At 48.6% G+C, this 15378-nt stretch overlaps 1 pseudogene; it reads left to right on the top strand.

Moving 5' to 3' along the window:
• The first annotated feature begins 288 nt into the window (after positions 1-288).
• Positions 289-9668, top strand: LOC142765164 (uncharacterized; annotated as a pseudogene).
• The last annotated feature ends 5710 nt before the right edge of the window (positions 9669-15378 follow it).

Here is a 15378-nt window from a genome sequence, read left to right as displayed (position 1 = left end):
TTTCGCTAGGGCGCAACACGACATGGTGGCAGCGGTGGGATTCGAACTCACGCCCCCGAAGAGACTGGTGCCTCAAACCAGCATGGTGTCAGAAGTGGGATTCTTCTGATATTCGAGGGGCGTTGAACCAGTCTTCGTCAAGCGGCGCCATGTCAGAAGACAAAGAAGTCAAGCCAGTTCACAACATGTTCGCGGTTCCAGCTCCGCCAGCGTTTGACTTCGAAAGAACGTCCGAATGGCCTTCCTGGATCCAACCATTCGACGACTACCGCTTTGCCTCTGGCTTAAATGAGTGAAGTGAAGAAGCGCAAGTCCGGACTCTACTCTACACAATGGGCAGGCAAGCGAGAGAGATCTTTTCGACCTTCACACTATCTGAACAACAGCAGAAGCAGTATGAAGTCGTCAGAAAAAAGTTCGACGATCACTTCGTGGGCACAGGGAACCTCGTTTACGAGAGCGCATGTTTTCACCGACGCATACAACAACCAGGCGAGTCCGTCGACCAATTCATCACCGCGTTGCACACACTGGCGGACCGGTGCGACTACAAGGAAACGGAACGCATGATCCGCGACCGGTTTGTAGTCGGCCTCAGTGATGCCAAGCTCTCGGAGTCTCTGCAAATGGATGCAAATCTTACCCTCGCCAGCGCTTTCCCAAAAGCTCGCTTAAAGGAGACCGTCCAACGACAGCAGCAACAGCTGCGAGAAACCAGCGACGAACCTTCGGAAGCGCGAGCCAGCAACCTGGACGCGGTCAACAAACAACGGCAGCCCCGAAAGAATTCTTCAGGACAGCGTTCCGGAACCTCGTCAAGGACCAGTGCACCGGTCACACAAGGTCAGCGCACCAGACCACAGTCCTACCAAACTCTCACATCCAGTTCTTGCCCCAACTGCGGTCAAGGAGAGCACCCGAGGACCTCCTGCCCGGCAGCCCCGCCGCGGTGGTCTTGTGGCTAAGGTACTCGGCTGCTGACTCACAGGTCGCGGGTTCGATTCCCGGCTGCGGCGGCTGCATTTCCAATGGAGGCGGTAATGTTGTAGGCCCATGTGCTCAGATTTGGGCGCACGTTAAAGAACCCCAGGTGGTCGAAATTTCCGGAGCCCTCCACTACGGCGTCTCTCATAATCATATGGTGGTTTTGGGACGTTAAACCCCACAAATCAATCAATCAACCTCCTGCCCGGCACGAGCTGCGAAATGCAACTACTGCGGTTGTTCCGGACATTTTGCAGTGGTGTGTCGGAAAAAGGCTGCAGGCGAGCGAAAGAAGGTACAGATTTCTTCTCTCTTATGAAAAAAGGGGAGTATTTCGTAGGCGTGGTAAATGGGGAGCACTCCAATTCTCGGTATGCTCAAGTTATCATTAACGGCACTCCGGTGTTCGCTAAACTTGACTCGGGTGCACAAGTGTCCGTTGTACCCTCAACATTTCCGGGATTGCCTACCAAATTAGACAAGTGCGACATAACCTTAACAGGCCCTGCGAATGAGCCACTGCATGTTCTCGGAAAATATTTTGCCACCATACAGTGGAGACACCGCATTGTCTGACAAACTGTGTACGTAGTCTCGGCTTTACGCTCGATACTTTTGGGTCTCCCAGCGCTCGAAGCGCTTGAGCTGATCAAGTTCGCTTACTCGGTCAGTAGCGCAACAGCCATCGAAGCTTCCTACCCTCAGCTTTTCGGTAGTCTGGGAGCTATGAAAGGGGAATACAATATCAGACTGAAGCCGAACTCGGTACCCTTTGCTATTCCGGTTGCGCGTCTCATTGCCTTAGCCCTGCGGGACCGAGTGAAGCAGGAGCTCGAGCGTATGGAGCGAGATGACGTAATCCACAAAGTAGACGAACCAACAGAATGGTGCGCAGGTATTGTACCAGTACTCAAACCTTCTGGAGACATTCGTATTTGCGTTGAATTGACGCAACTAAATAAATGTGTACTTCGCGAGCGCTATGTTATGCCAACGGTTGAAGATAGCCTTGGTCTGTTAAGAGAGCATCGGTTTTTTCGAAGCTGGACGCTAATTCTGGATTTTATCAGATCACGTTGTCGCCGGAAAGCCTATTGTTGACTACCTTCTTTACGCCCTTTGGGCGATACTGTTTTCAGAGGCTACCGTTTGGAATAACGTCAGCACCTGAGTTTTTTCAAAAGAAAATGTCGCTGATTCTGGAAGGAATCCCAGGCGTTGTAAACATGATGATGTGCTCATTTATGGCTGCGACAAAGCTCAACATGATGAGCGTCTGCGTCTTTAGACCGTCTCATGAGTGCTGGTGTTACGCTAAACAAAGAAAAGTGTTGTTTTGGAGTAACCGAGATCAAGTTTCTTGGTTGTGTTCTAAGTCGAGATGGAATCAGGCCGGACCCTGAAAAGGTCCGGGCCATCAAAGAACTGCCGACGCCAAATAACGTGTCTGACGTTCGACGGCTGCTTGGTATGACTAATATTCTCGCAAGATTCATACGAGATTTGGCTTCGAAAACGGCGCCGTTACGTCACTTCCTTTTGAAGAGTTCTGAATGGACGTGGGGACCAGCCCAACAGCAAGCGCTGTCATACGTTAAAGACGTTGGTTCGGCGCGCGTCATGGCTAACTATGATGCAAAGTACCCTATGATTCTTCCCGCCGATGCGTCATCATTCGGTTTGGGGGCGGTACTGATGCAAGTTCAACCAAACAACGAAAAACGACCCGTTGCTTTTGCATCGCGATCGTTGACGCCTGCCGAAACCAGATATTCCCAGATTGAAAAAGAAGCACTAGCAATGACGTGGGCGGCAGAACGATTCGAAGGGTACATCAAAGGTCTTGAAATTGTGTGTGAAACCGACCACAAACCTCTTGTAACCTTGCTGGGAAAATCTCCTTTAGATGTTTTACCACCTCGCATTCAGCGTTTTCGCATGAGGCTCATGCGGTTCAGCTATGAAGTTGTGCATGTCCCGGGCAAAAGCTTGGTTACTGCAGATGTGTTGTAAGGGCCCCAATTCAGGGAAAAGAAACTGATAATGCACTGTCTATTAGTGACGTCAGCAAGCACGTTTCAGGGTGCTTGTCAAACGCGGTCGAGGCCAGCCTTTCGAGAGAGTGAAAGCAGAACAAGCCGCTGACGAAGTTTGTCAAGCACTCGTAAAATTAAGCCAGAAAGGGTGGCCAAAATTCTCATCTCTTCCGATGGTCTTGCGTCCATATTGGCAGGAAAGAGCCACGCTTAGAGTTGCTGAAGGCGTGCTACTTAAAGGTATGAGGTTGGTCATTCCTCGAAAATTGCGCGCAGAGGTCTTGTTACGCTTGCACGAGAGTCATCTGGGAATTGAAAAATGCAGAGCTCGAGCCAAAGAGTCGGTATGGTGGCCAGGGTTGAGTTATCAGCTGAAAGCTTTGGTTACCGATTACCACATATGCGCCGAGCACAGACACCAAAACCCAGAACCAATGATCCCGATGTAGCGGCGAGAGAAGAAGAGACGTGAGATGACGTCGAAGGCGGCCGATGGGGCCGTGCCGATCTCGCCACTTTATTGCAGGCCTGAAGCGGAGCCACGTCGGCTACCAGCGTCCGCCACGCCAGGCGTGTCAGCTCTTTCTATTTCTCGCGCAGCTCAAGCTAGCATCTGCTGCGCGAGAGGCGCGGCGCGGTGATTGAGAAAATGATGATGATGATCATGCACTACACCGACAACCACTCCACAGCGTCCTTGGCAAAAACTAGGAGCTGATCTCTGCCATGTTCAAAGAAAATAGTATTTGGTAGTCGTAAATTATTTTTCTAGGCACCCAGAGATTGCTTTGTTATCATCTACAACGAGTGCCACTGTCATTACGCACCTTAAAAGTTTCTTTGCAAGACATGGCATACCAGAAGTTGTTATGTCTGATAACGGAGCGCAATTTGTGTCGCCGGAATACAAGTTGTTCGCCCGCAACTACGGGTTTTGCGCTGTGACGTCAAGCTCAAGGTACCCCCAGGCAAATGGTGAAGTAGAGAGGATGGTCCAGACAATCAAAGGTCTCATGACAAAAGCGAAGGACCCATATCTTTCTTTCCTAGCGTACAGGGACACTCCGGGGCCACTTGGGAAAAGCCCTGCAGAACTTCTAATGGGCAGGCAGCTACGCACAACGGTGCCTGTCCATCCCACAAGCCTTCTGCCTCAGACGGTGAACCTGAGAAAGTTCAGAAGCCATGATACGACCGCCCGACAGCGGCAGCGTAGGAACTTCAACCTTCGTCATAGGACTGCTTCGTTGCGAGCACTCGAACCGGGCGCGGATGTCTGGGTGACGGACTGCAAAGCAAAAGTGCGAGTCTTGCGACTTGCTGAGCGGCCGAGGTCGTATGTGGTTAGAACTTCCACTGGTGTAGTTCTAGAAAGAAACAGGAAATCCTTGGTGCGCTTTCTTTCACAGCCAAAAGAAGGTGAGGATGAGGGAGATAGCGATCATTTTCCTCAGGCAGATGATAGTCGGGTAGAAACGGAACAGAATTCTAATCGCGTTACAGACAGCATGGCACCTGACGATCTATCTAGCCCTTCCTTGCCGGGAACTGACCTTCCTGAATACCGAACGCAATCTGGTCGTCTTGTTCGACGGCCGGACCGCAACAGGTTCAGTAATTGACTGCATTGTTCTTGCGCATTTTTTGTTTCTGCAAAGTGTTCTTTCGCTGGCAGTGCTGCGAAGTTTGTTGCAACTGTCAACGTATTGTTAAAGAAGGGGAGATGTGGTGATAGCGCCCAGGCGCGTCAAGTGGCCGCGTTATCTGGCGCTGTCGCCCGCAATTGTAAATTGTCGTTTGTACTTGACGTCATTGGTCACATGAGTGTCTGCTATATATGTATGCTGGTTGCATGGAATAAAGGATGGACGTTATCTCGCGCGCATCGGAAGTGACTTAGTCCCTTTCGGAGCTCCAGCGGCCGGCCCGGACGCGCATGGCCTTTCGCTAGGGCACAACACGACAACCTTTGAATCCTGGAAAAAGCAAGGCATTGTGCTTTGGGATGCACATTGAAGAGTTCCCTGATAGAGTCCAAATCGTCCAAGGCGTTAAAGTCTTAGGTGTAACTTTCCTTTCGACTTGTGACGTAGCCCGCACCACATGAAAAGAAATCCAACACAAAGTGGACAGACGCATTGATGTCGCCAGTACGTTTCAACTACCTTTTACTGAAAGAGCTTATCTAATTAAATCCAGCATAACAGCGCCACTGCTTTATGTAGCCAGAATTGCCCGACCACTTCGACGGGTTTTGCTGAGAGTGGTTACTGCGTGCGGCTCCTTTTTTGGGGATGGCCACGCCAAAGCTGTTGGCAGAGCCTTGGTCCGCCTACCAGTAAAATGGGGAGGGCTCAGTGTACCCAACATTGATGTAATGAGCCGCATGTTGGCTCTCAAAAACACCTGGGCACTCTCAGAGAACTCATCGTATCGAGGCAGGCAACTTATGGTGTATCTGCTAGGAACTTCTAGAAGACTTTTTGGTTTAGCAAACGACACGGCACCAGCTGCTGAGCAGCCAGCAGCGTATTAGACACATGTTATGAAATCTTTGCAACAATGGCGAAACGATTTTCCAGTTCAAGAACTTATGGAAACGCCCCCACCGACATGAGGTAATTAATAGCATTCAAAAGCTTATCTAAAGAACAACGCCGGAAATGCCGGGCGAAAAGACACTGGACTCTTACAACCACGTTTCTCCCCTCCGAGGTCCGTGACCTCAACTGGCTCAGGGAATGGGGGCTTTACCAACGGCCGACCGCCTTGCGGCGTGGGGCGTGGCGCCCTCCGCCCCATGCCCGCAATGCGGTCGCATCGAAACACTGAACCATGTCTTCCATGAATGTATAGTAGTGCGCACCTTTTGGCGCATGGTTACCAGGATTGTCCAAACAAGTATGCAGTGGAAGTGTAGCCACAGGGATAACTTTGTCGTACCCTTAATTGCTATCGAAGCCTTCGTCTTATGGAAACGAAGGGGACTGGCCTGACTGAGGGGATGCCCCCAGGGAGCCATGTTTCCTCTACTACTTCGGCTAAGAATCATAATGCTTATGCATCTTAACGCAGAACTAGTCGTGCTGGGAGAGGAGGCTTTCCTCCGACGGTGGTCTACGCGATTTATTATCGTAAAAAACAGAGTGTCCATGCCTTTCCTCTCCTATTTAGGAGGTGGGCTATAGCTTGTACCACTGTGACATTACAGTGTGTATTTTTCTTTTCTTCTTTGGAAACATGTCTTTTTATGCAATATTGCTCTTGAGCGTGAGAACAAATTGTTCTCACAGGTGAATGCAAAACATCACGCTACACTGTGAATGACCTCCCCTTGTTGTTCATATAGCCTTACTGTTTATTTAAGTTTAATCAACTCGGTGTCATGAATGTCCTGTCTTTGTTGTACAATTTTTGCATTGTACGTCACTGCATACGCAAATAAGTTCTTTTCGCTGTATATAACAGCTTGCATTGTACATACACATTGTCCACCATTGTCGATTTTTATGTGTGCACATAAGCTGTGTAAGATATATCCGGAAATAAAATTCTCTTAAACGCTATCTGCGCAGGACTGCTAATGTAATCGAACTTTCCGTTTACCGGGCACAGGTAGGCCCAAATAAACAGGTAAATTCCAACACAAAATATCCTGTCTTCGGCCACGTCACGACCCTGTGGTGACAATATGATTATGAGAGACACCGTAGTGGAGGGCTCCATAAATTTCGACCACCTGAGGTTCTTTAACGTGCACCCAAATCTGCGCACACGGGCCTACAACGTTTCCGCCTCCATTGGAAATGCAGGAGCCCCAGCCGAAATTCGAACCCGTGACCTGCGGCTCAGTAGCCGAGCTTCCAACAGAGATTAAAACTTGTCTACCGTTACGCCAGCTGAATTTCGACAGGGTATGACGCCACTTACGCTTATGCAGGCCCTCATCGAAGCAAAGAGTTCGTCATGTGGGATTGAGAAAAAAGGTCTTCCACATCTACTTAGAAGGCATTACTAAGTGAGTGCTCATTATGTCTCAGGAACTGCACCCTGTATTTCAAACTGCTAGCGAAGAAGCAGTCCCTGATCTTCGCGCACTTTAAAAAGGATCTAAGAATGCCTTGGCGCATTTGTCTAAAAATTGCAGAGCCCGCAAGTGCGTACCAAGTTTTCGAGAGTTCAAGATGGGTATAAAATAGTCGCGCTATGCGCATTTCAGTGTCCTTTTAAATGTGGAGTTGCTTCTGTGGAACGGCTTGGATCTAACCACTCAATTCTGCTGCATGGGTTTCATTATCACTGTGCGCGTTAACGGCGCGCAAGCTTGAAGACAGAGCGTGACGTAGTAATAAAGAGAAATAAGATGGCAAAGGACCCTTGGGCGAAGGCGCGGTGTAGCGGGAAAGACCACCCCGTCAAAAAAAGACTTATACTGAAACAACTTCGCAGCACTTCAACTTATGCGTGGAACAGAAGACCGCAGCACTAATTCTACAGGTGAAACAACTCTCTTACCTTATTTTCTGACATCTCAAAAATAGTTCAAATTACAAGCCTTCTTCGGTGGCCGGCAGTCCACACGAACGCGTATTAAATGAAAAATCGGAGCACACCAGCAGCGTAAGAGCACAACCCGTATCAGCGACACCGTCATCGAAAAGCCCACACTGTTTCGGCGTAAATTTTACGACGTACGACCTCAACAAGCTTCACCGGCGCATTACAAAAACAGTGTCTATGCACACCACCATCTTGTTAAAAAACAAAGAGCAGAAAGCGTTAGGATCACGTGACCGCCTTCAGCCAATAGCGGTGCCATATTTCTCCCATACAGCTCTTTGGATATGATGCGGAAAAAGTTGTAGGTGGCTGACTGACTGACTGGCTGGCTGGCTGGCTGGCTGGCTAGATAGATAGAAAGATAGATAGATAGATAGATAGATAGATAGATAGATAGATAAATAGACAGACAGATAGATAGATAGATAGATAGATAGATAGATAGATAGATAGATAGATAGATAGATAGATAGATAGATAGATAGATAGATAGATAGATAGACAGACAGACAGACAGACAGACAGACAGACAGACAGACAGATTGATAGATAGATAGATAGATAGATAGATAGATAGATAGATAGATAGATAGATAGATAGATAGATAGATAGATAGATAGATAGATAGATAGATAGATAGATAGATAGATAGATAGATAGATAGACGGACGGACGGACGGACGGACGGACGGATGCATGGATGGATGTATTTAAAGTTGCCGAAGTTCGCTAACAAATGCTTCGCATTTAATACGAGCTCGGTCTCGAACTCCCGCCTTCTGCCACCGCTTTCTCAGCACTCTGCATGTGGTGTTGTCGTCCTGCACGTGCAGCGTCACCTATGTACCGCTCCGAAGGTTTCAAAACATTGAAAAAAATGTTGTCTCGGTGTGCATCTCACCAGAACTGAGAGAGATTCACTGACAACTATTGTGGGACGGAGCAAGTCAGACACGACATCTTTGATGGAGTGATACGTGTGTGTCGATCGCGAACTGCCGCATTTCTGTCACATTAAAAGTGACGTGAATATACAAATTTAATATGTATGTTAACAGTAAAACGCCTATTTGCTGCGGCAGGGGTGTATTCTCGGAACTGTTGATAAACCATAGAAAAAAAGGCTGAGATTAGACACTTTGCGAAATCTGTCCTTAGGAAGTATGACACGACTGCAAAACAAACCAGTGCTCTAACCAAACGCCATAGGACGCCAGTGCGAAAACATAAAAAAAAAGTTGTTACCAATCCTTTGAAACGTTTTTTATAGTAATATTATTACCCACATAATTGACAATTTTTACATAAATACAATTTATTCAACGCACGTTACGCAGTTATTTTTGTTTAGCCGCCCTGCCATAACAGCATCTACGCACTGACTAGTGTAGACACGCGAACATCAGCTCCCGCTCCTGTAAATGTTTTAGTTTAGAAGCGCGTCTCATCTTCAGCGAGTTCTTTCATCATTGAACGCCATTCTTACAGAGTACCACGCCGATACAGGGTTTGGTCCAGTCGATAATATTATCAATATTTTTCGGGGCTTTCACTCCGACGCTGAGGCATAGTTGTCGGTGCGTCAAGGCCTAGCTCTCTGTGGTAAGAGTGCTCCTAACAAACAAAATCGAAACTAAAAGTAAAGCCGACAGCGAAAAACAACCAACGAAGACGAAGGTGTGTGTGTGGTCAGACGAACGTGAGCGCGTGAGCTCCGAAACAGCGACGGGCCGAGAAAGAACGCGGCCAGCTGGCAAGAGTGCTAGTCGTTGGACCTCAGGAGACTGAACGGACGAGCCGGTGTCACCAACCCAGCCGGGAAGAGCGTGAAGTGTTCCTGAGGCAAGTGGTGGTTCCAGACTGGGCCTGACATACTGTTCCTTTGGCGGACGAGTGTGCGGGCCAGGGTGAGGGGCTGATCCTGTCCAGACTCGGTCTCGGCTCAACCAGTCACCGAGATCGTGATCATGGTGCCACGTCGGAGCTGGTCCAGCACAACCACCGATGGAAGGTGTGACCTCGGTGTTGCGTCGGCCGCAGCATGGGGCTGCCTGGTGCAGCACGCGCAGCTGATGGTCTACTCCTGAGCTCCCGTGCACTTGGCAACCCGGTTCCCGTGGGGAGGTTGCGTCGTCGACGCCATCATCTTCAGCGGGTGCGTGAGGAGCACCCGACGGAATTACACTTCCGAGTAGTGAGGACCTGTGGGTAACTCGCGTGCGCGTCAACAAAGACTGTAGGACTGAGTTATGGAGTCAGTGTGTTGTACAGACAGCCACAGTGTTCGATTGTTTTGTGTGTGAAGACAATAACTGTTTTTCTTTTCCTTGCTGGGGTTATTGCATCAGAGGGCCCAAGAACCACCACGATCTCATGCCACCGTGCACTCGCTACTCTCAAGTGTGTCTATGCAAGTGACGGTTGAAGAGAAGGACATCACCGCCGAAGAGTACCTTGAATCCGGATGTAGCACGGCTTTTTCGAAGCGCAAGTCGCAAAGCCAGCACGGAGTCAGCTTCGGGGCAAGTCCGACGCAACGCGGCAGCCCACGTTACAAGAACTGGTTCTAGTAACTTTGGCGGCAGCGGACGTGGTGGGTCCAGCACCCCCGCCGCAGGAGTCATCGAGAAGCGCCTCGCCACGGCCTCTAGGCTCCCCCACCTACCAAGGGATCATTTTAGGATCATCGTTCACCCTAGGGGCGGAACGGACGTGAGGGACATCGGCCAGATTAAGGTGACCCACGCTCTAACCAAGGCTGCACACCTCACTGCGGTCGAGATAAGTTTTTTTTTTCAGTTCGTTTGCATAGCGGCAGCTCTATTGCCTGCGGTTGAGGCGCATACTCGAATACAATAGTAGGCTCCACATTCATTCAGGCGACTTGAGGTTTCCTTCTTTTTTTTACTGGGCACCTAAATCTAGTTGATGTGTGGAGCACGAGGACGACACTGTACAGAGGGTGCAGAGCCCCACTTCTGTTTACGTTGAGCGCCATACCATCGTACACTTGAAATATGCAAAACCGAGATGCCCTGTCTACCATTGTTACACCTAAATCTAAGCACCACGTTTACCATGGTAGAAGTCACGGGCCGTTTTGAGCTCTTCGACAATTTCAAACTTTTGTAGCAGCTCACAATGCAGCAGGAGAGCGTGTCTGCTTTCCAGGATGACGAAGGAGCTGCGCCCATAGCGCGTAAAATAAGAGAAAAAAAAATTGGCCCCATATCTGCATGTCACTCTGCAAATGTCGTCGGTAGTCGATAGTCATGCGTGTTGAGAGAGTCAGCAAAACATTTATTTGATATTTTGAGCAAGAAAACTGGTGAATGGTATTCTGGAGGCGCTGCGTTAAAGTGCTTCGAGCGTGCAGCGAAGCCAAACGAGTGCATTCAAACACTTCACACGTTAGACATGAGTGCCATCTGGCAGTTTTCTTCAAAAACAAAACGCGCGGCTTTGAGGCAGGCGTGCGCGCTCGTCTCAGAGATGATAAGGTGTAGAATGCAAGGCGATGGGAACGTGCCACCACCGTGTCGCTTAGCGAAGCGTTGGAAACACTTGCCTTTTCGTCCCAGCGTTGCACGGTTAGCGCAGCTCAGTAAATGCTACGGTCCTTAGAATTACTTATGTATGCACTTTTTAGTAAAATACGCATTCATGAAATATATACGTGTTGTTATGGCGTCCAAATATGCGCAATATTTGATTTTTCGTTTGACAATGGCATAAGTGTGAATGCTAAATCGTGAGCGAAATCGGTGGGCGCTGCGGATGGCATCAGCCATTTGGGGTATTGGCTGGTGCCGTTTCGACACCCGGTATTGTAAAAGATGGACAAAGAGACAAATGTACAGACAGACAAACAAAAATTTTTTTGCGTTAAAGTACCCCAAAAATGACGATCGTCTTTGAAATATAAAAGTCCCAAGGAACACGTCTTCCCTGCACGCAAGCTGGCCTGAACCATCAGAATTTCGTCAGCTCTCCGCTATTGCGGCGAAGGGCGCTGCGATAGCTTGAACCTCAGGAACGATGGATGGATGGATAGATGGATGTTACGAGCGTCGCTTTTATAACGAGAGGTTGACCTGTGCCCCCAGGCTCGCAATAAAAACAAAGAAATGAAAACTTTCTTTATTTGTGGGACTAATGCACTATCACTCCGAATAAATCGATTTAATAACAAAGAACATGTAAAATTATGGTTCATCTCTCTGCCTCTTCAGGCAGAATGACCCCATTTTCGAACTTTCCCACTATTTCTGTCCTTTACCTCTGCATTTCTGGCACGAGTACTCTAACCGCCTTTTACTTTCTTCTATCGCGGACATATTCAGCTTTCCAAGTTGTCCCTAAAACCCAAAGCCTCATGTAGGCTTGTACCCACACGTGTACTCGAGTGAATATTGCCGCATTCAATCAGAACATGTTACATCGTTTTTTACGGCCCCTACAGCATGTACATTGTTTTTTTATTCTCGCTTTATGACTACGCGTTCTAAGGGATACCGATCTCGCTTCGAAAAATAAAGTGATTCGTCTTGAATTATCATAAAACCTGTCTTGTCTTATTACGTTCTTGCCCTTTCGACAGTTATTAGGAACCGACTTCTTTCCATCGTTGTCATCTTATAAATCTTTTCCGGCTCTGTATCGAATATAGCGGCCAGGTGACATGTAGTGGCCAGGTGACGGCGAACGAGAAGATCCTCTGGGTGTCAACTGCGCTGCTACAAGGTAGTCGGCGATGTCGCTGGGTCTTTCTCCCCACAGTAGACGTGGTGCATCTACGGCAAAACCATGCAGTCCCATCTGACGGTATTGGCAGCGGCGGTAGGTATGGCCAGCTTCTCCGCAGTGGCATCAGAGAGGTCTCTTGTCGGGGACACGTTACACGTCGGTTTTCCTCGGAGCGTTGCGCTGACCAGCAGGTGAACGGTATGGCATCGGCTGCGGCGCTAGCTGGCGACGGAATTGTGACGGTGCGGCATCTTCACGTAGGCGTGAAGGGGGAATCTAGCGTCGGGTAGCAGCAGCGTAGCTGATCTTTTGCGGCTGAGGCTGCGGAGATTCAAACTTTCCAAGGGTTTGCCGATCTTCTTAACAGATGGTGCCGTCAATCGAATGCACTAGGGGCTGCGACGAAAGCCACAGTTTCGGTACACTCTTAGAAAAAAGGTGGCAGTACTTGCTAACTTTGGGGTAGTAATGGTTTGTCACATATGTTAAAACCCTGGTAGTAAGCGCAGTTAGTAACGGAGAGGGTGGTAACAGTTACCACCAGCATTTAGGAACTGTTTCTACCATAGCAGTTACCAACAATGGGTAGTTACTGTCAAAGGTTTCAAGAAAATGAAGCAACCAATACTACAATGTTCATTCATTTTGGCATATTATTTATTCATTGCTAATGCTCATCAATCATTGCCTTATTAGTCATTGATACACAACTTCGGGTCACCTTGCGTGGTGTATTTCACGCTACAGTATGAAGTAAGCGTGGGGTATAGATAGCGCTCCTATTTTGCTGATGCATGTCTGGCACAGGAAAGCACATGTGTTTTGGGATGAATTACAACAAATGGGAACCTACAACACTATATCACACTACCGGGTGCGCGTGTTTGGGTACGTAGCACAAGACGTTTATTCAGCCTTACACACAGAAAATTATACGTCATATCTATTTATTATAAGAGGGTCAGAGAAAGGCATTATGTACAGTGGCCGAAACAAGGTACCGAACTCATTACCATTGTCTCCGAGCACGTGATTGCTTCACACGGCTAATATATCACCGGTGAAAGGTAATAATCATTTGGGGAGTTTGACGTGCCAAAACAGCAATATTATTTGGAGACACGCTGCAGTGAATTAACTATGACCATCCTCCAGAATAATTAACATCATCTGGTTTATTTTGATACGCTGGTCTTGTTAATTTGTAGTAAGTTACTAAGTTTGTTGCAATTGCCTATTACAACACGTGCAGAACTTGCCTATGGTTCGTTAACTAGTACTTCCCCATTTTGACAATATAATAATCACGTTTACATATCTCGGTTGCGTAATTTAAAAGAAAATATTTTTCCTGAGGGTTCGATATCTTCTGCGTCAATTTTACCTTCGCAGGGGCGCCTGTGCAAGCAGGCGTTCGGTTTGTAGCGACACCACGAACCAGAGCTAATGGGGGAGTATTGACTCCCTCCCACGCCTATCCGTGCGTGGCTTTGCCGTGTCCGGGGAAAAGGGGATACTGGGGGTCGAGCCAATGCTGGGTAATTGGTCTTTTAAGGCCCCCCAGTGGCGGCAACACACCCCTTTGGCCTCGGCTTCACCTAGACGGCACCCCTGGGCTGACCCTCCAAGAGGAAACCGGCAGTCGCCTTTTCCTCTCTCTCCCTCTCTTCATCTTCGTCTTTCTCTCTTATTTTCAATCTTTCCTGTTCTCTCCTCTCTTCAATTTAGTTTAGTTTTTCGTGGCGGCAAGGGTCAACCTTGTGTGGCTATTCAAACTAGGGTAAACCAGATTGGGTTATAGTAACTGCGTACTGCTGGCGTTGCGCAGACATGCCCACATGCTCTGCCACGTCCCCTTGTTGGACTGTGTGGTGGGTGGTAGGTGCCGTTACCAAAAAATCCACATTTTCCCATGGGATCCTCGACCCCCTCTCTAACTGATCGTGCCTCGAAAAGGGTACGCACCGACGCAACTTCACTACTTTGGCCCAAAAACAGAGAAACTTTCCCAAAATACCATGTCCTCCACTGCGAACAATCATCTACAAAAGCTAGAGCAATCTCACCCTTCCTTGTGGCCAAGTGCTTGAGAGAGACCTTTGGAACAGGTTATAAGGCCACGAAGATGGCAAGTGGAGATCTGCTTCTCGAAATAAAAGACAAGGAACAGTACGATAAACTCTCGCACCTTGTAGCTTTTGGTAACATCCCCGTCTCTGTGAGCGCACACCGTACCCTGAATACAGTGAAGGGCGTGGTATCGGACGAAGATTTGATTACACTGAGGGAAGAAGAGCTCCTTGATGGATGAAAGGACCAAGGGGTAATACATGTACAGCGCATCAAAATCAGATGTAACAACTACGAAATAGCAACAAAGCACTTGATACTCACCTTCAACTCAACCACTTTACCTGAGACTCTCGGAACTGGCAATATGAAACTCCATGTCCGACCCTTCATTCCAAACCTGAGGCGTTGTTTCAAAGGCCAGCGATTTGGTCATGCATCCCAGAGCTGCCGAGGACAGCTGATGTGTGCTAAGTGGGGCACAACTGGCCACAGTGCTAATGAATGTAGTCATGACGAGGTCCTCTGTACTAACTGCGAAGGTAGTCACCCCGCATGCTCCAAAGCGTGCCCAGCCTGGAAAAGAGAAAAAAGAATAATAACTATTAAGGTAAGGAAAATATCACAGTCAGGGAAGCAAGACAACGGATCTCATTATGATTGGCACTAAAAACACCTTTTTCCGAAGTGTTAAAACGAGGGGCGGCACCACAAAGGCCCTTGGCAGTGGCCCGGACCGCACCTAGCGTGCCCAGGCCAATGCCACAAGCCCCTATTGCGGGAGCAGCGAGCGCTGCCCTGCCCACATTCAGCCTGTCCACACCAGTGACCTCTACAAGCTCTGGCAGCAGCCAGGGCAATCACGAGGCCAAGGGGGTTTCATCGACCCCCAGCTCGGTGGGGACAAAGACTTCGTCGATCGAGGCGAAGTCTAAGCGACGCACAGATCGCTCTGTAGAGCGGGCGTCCAGTGCTTCGGAA

This window comes from Rhipicephalus microplus, chromosome 6, assembly GCF_043290135.1.
Source record: "Rhipicephalus microplus isolate Deutch F79 chromosome 6, USDA_Rmic, whole genome shotgun sequence".
NCBI classification, from domain to species: Eukaryota; Metazoa; Arthropoda; class Arachnida; order Ixodida; family Ixodidae; genus Rhipicephalus; species Rhipicephalus microplus.
Note: the sequence above shows the minus strand (reverse complement) of the source record. Positions and strands in the feature narration are given on the sequence as shown.